Raw genomic sequence first — 3774 nt, forward strand, 5'->3', positions numbered from 1 at the left:
GCCCAATTAAGTGATACAAACCCTTAAGTCTCCAAACATTTCCCCACTTCATCTAAGAGCTTTTGGAGAGGGTTTCTAGGGGTTTTAAAGAGGCAACATCTTGTGGTAAACGAATCCAACCTTGTATTTCATTCCTTAATCATTAAACACCATAGGAAATCCATGAATCATGCTAGTTCATTAATGAGTTGAAGATTGAAAGAGGGTTTAAATGAGTTTCTTCCTAGATGGTTTCTTGGCTTTAGAATCTTAAATTATTGCTTGGGTTAGCTTCATTAAGCATGACTTTGATGATTAGAAACTATTATTGCTTGATTCCTTCATGATTAGTGGAAAATTTGTAAGATTAAAGTTAGGGTTTATACCAAAATTTGAGGGTTTCACCTAGAATTCGAATTTGAGTATTAATGAGTTAATCTAGCTTCTAATTGATGGAAAATGGTCATCTAGAGTATGAATGTCATGTTTAAGCTTAGAATCTCTAATTTCTCTCTTCTACTTCATAAACCCCATTCCATGGGTTAGGATTTGGGTCTTGAATAATAGTAAGATTATAAGTATTGATTGTCTTGATTTTAATTCCTTTATTCGGATGTGACTAGACTTCCATTATTTTGAGTATTTGGAGACGCTACGAAGGGCAAGGCAAAGGTGTGTGTTCGTGGCACCTGTTCGGCTACCAGGTAAGTTACGGCTTCCGTTCTTTGGTAGACTCCGGTTAGACTTACATATACGTGTACTAGATGAAACGTAGAGTGCATGTATAGGATTTTGGAGACTGGGATGGAAATCTTAGGTTGGTACTGTTATGTGATTTATGTGTTCGGGCTTATGGCCTGCAGACTCTTTAGACTCATGTGTTGGTGTTTCCTTGCGTATTAGTGGTTTCTATATGACCTAGGAGTCTAGTTGTATGGAACTTGACTTATTACATTCTATCGATGAGGATTTCACGCATGACATGCATATTCATGTCCTATGTTTATTAATATTGGATCATAATTTGGCATTGAAGATGATAAACGAGTTAATGGAACATGGAATGACTCTAGACTGGATGCTTAGTGGTTGACCTTATGAGTTAGAAAGCATATCTATCATATTTTGATGTCGTAAGAAAGTAAATAAACGATGTGATATTGTCCTTGTTGGGTATTGGTGACTAGTGGTATATCTTGATTATGATATTGTAGCACCTTACTTATAGGTATTGAGTTGAGGATTGTGATCCTATTGTGGCTTATTGTGTAGCCTTTTATTGATATTGTTGGTGTGCCCATATGTGGTACTGTTGAGATTCACTTGATTATTGATATTGAACTCATACATTGCACGCATTCTCATCCTTCATGATATACTGTTGATACATTGATGATATACAAGGAAACACTGTTATGAGCTGGGCTCAGTTTGATGAGAGTGACTTGAGGACCGATGTCCGATGTTTATCCCGGAATCAAGGTATGAGTGCTGGTAGCGATTGCCGAGTTCTTTACTGGAACCGTGAGAGTATATGGACTTCACGGGTCCCCAATGGGTTGTGCTGCCGAGATATGATGTTCCATCTTGAATTACTTGTATTTTATTCTAGTTGGTCCTATTGTATATGTTTGGCTTCCTAAATTCAGGCGAATAATGAATATCAAAACGACGAGATAACCTCCTGATACTAAGAGTGAGTAATGCAATGATAGTTGACTTGTGATACTTGAGCCAAATTGTCTATTGTATGTTAGATGAGTTAGGAGGGAGTATGATGTAAGTTAAGCAAATGGATCACTAGGGAAGAGTTGATGAGAATAAGAATATTTATTTGTTGAGTCGAGTGATAGGTAATGTGTACTGTTGACCTAGTTTTACCTATCATGCTTATTTGTGAATTCTATTATCGTTATGTTCTTCTAACCATTGTCGGCCTATGATGCGTACCAGTACTAGTGTTGCACTGATACTACTCTTGCTACACCCTTTTCGGGGTGTAGAGTTTTTCAGGATATTGATCGATTGAAGTTTTTCGGATGATGTACGGTGCCTATCTTGAAGGCCTCCATTATCCTCATTCCTAGATGGAGGTTGAGTCTGTTATATTCAATGTCGTGTTTAGTATTCAATCTTATTCGCTCTTGTACTAGTCTAGACTAGGTCATAGGAAAGAAGTCGGATCTATGATATTGTTGTAAAAACTTTCGTAATTGGATTTATATATATTGAGTTTCTTCCGCTTATTGTTATTGTCTTAATTTTGTATTAAGTCGATGTTGTTTATGTAAGTGAAAGAGTTTAGTTTAGTTGATGGTTCGCCTACCGAGGTGGGAATGGTAGGCGCCCGCGTGATCTAGAATGGGTCGTGACAGTTGGCATCAGAGCCCTAGGTTACCGGTCTCACAAGTACAAGAGAAAAATGTCTGGTAGAGTCTCGCGGAATGGTACGTAGACGTCCATACCCATCCACGAGAGGCTATAATTCATTCTAGGAAACTTCCTCTTCTTTCATCCTTTCGTGTTACTTCATTCCAATTGGTATCTGGTCGATTCCAGTTGGTATCTGAATATCCTTGTCGTATCTTCCCCCGGATGGTGAAAAACTCATTCATACATTCTTCCGATCGATTTCGTATGACGTGTTGCCGTATGGTACGAGATGTGATGTCCTGACTCAGATGTGTGACCAAGGTCAGCTTTTAGTTAGGATTCAAAGGGTTTAGCTTAGTGGGATCGCGGTTGCGACTGTTTCATTGTGTGATTTCTTGAGAAATGGGGAAGTTGGTATAAAGAGTCGAATGATCTCCGTGTTTTTTAGCGTTAGGGTTGCTCGGAAGTGGCAAGGAGCAATTTGTTCGATGATACGATTGGTCTTGGGGAAAAGTTTCGACTTCAACAAGGTTTGTGATGGCATGCGTGGCACGGGTGTACCTATGGCAGGTTGACGATAAATCAGTGGTTGAGTATTGAATATCGATATGCAGGACAAGTGTAAGTTCAGTAAGGATCATTGGGTGCAGCAAGTATAGTGACCGCGTGTAATAGAGAAGAGAAGTTGAGAGTAAGTACATAAAGGACGAATTTGTGGGAAAAGTGTAGTGAAATGAGATTTCTTAGGGTATTTTGATATTAATGTTTTTCACGTTATGGGATCGAGGCGTAGAAAACTGGATTTTTGATAGGTTAAGCTCTACTACTAAGAAGAGAATAATTGGTATTTGACATGCTTGTTATAATGGGGTTGCGTGTGATATGAGAGTGGTTTCATTTCGGATGTGAGAATTTGAGTTGGGATTCGACGTGATTTTATGCGAAGTGGTTTGTGGTTCCTTTCAGGTAAAGGGTATGTTTACCGGGTCTTCGCGCTTAGAGAAATGATAAAGATATCATGGAATCGAGGGTAGTTGTATTGAGAGTTATGTCACAGCCATGCACGGTAAGATATACTTAAGGATTTAGTGTCAAGGTGATGAAGTGGTTATGCCATGGGCCAATGGAAGCCGGTGGTGGATTAGAAGGAATGACTCTAGTGTCGTGCAAGAGTGAAATTCTAGTACTCAAAGAGCTATCAGGTGTTGCATCTAGTGTTGGTTTGAGGTTGAGAGCTTGTACCTGTTGAGTTAGATTTGGCTATTTTCGGCTATTGTTGGAATTGTTATTCGGTTGAGTTGTTGGGTAAATCGCTTGAAGGGTTAGAGGTGTTCTGGTTCGACAATTGGGAATGTTCGAAGAGGTATATCAACGATGAGGTTTAAATTAATTATAGTTGTAGGGAACCTTGGTAGGGATACG

This window comes from Lycium barbarum, chromosome 11 (genome assembly GCF_019175385.1).
Source record: "Lycium barbarum isolate Lr01 chromosome 11, ASM1917538v2, whole genome shotgun sequence".
Lineage (NCBI taxonomy): Eukaryota > Viridiplantae > Streptophyta > Magnoliopsida > Solanales > Solanaceae > Lycium > Lycium barbarum.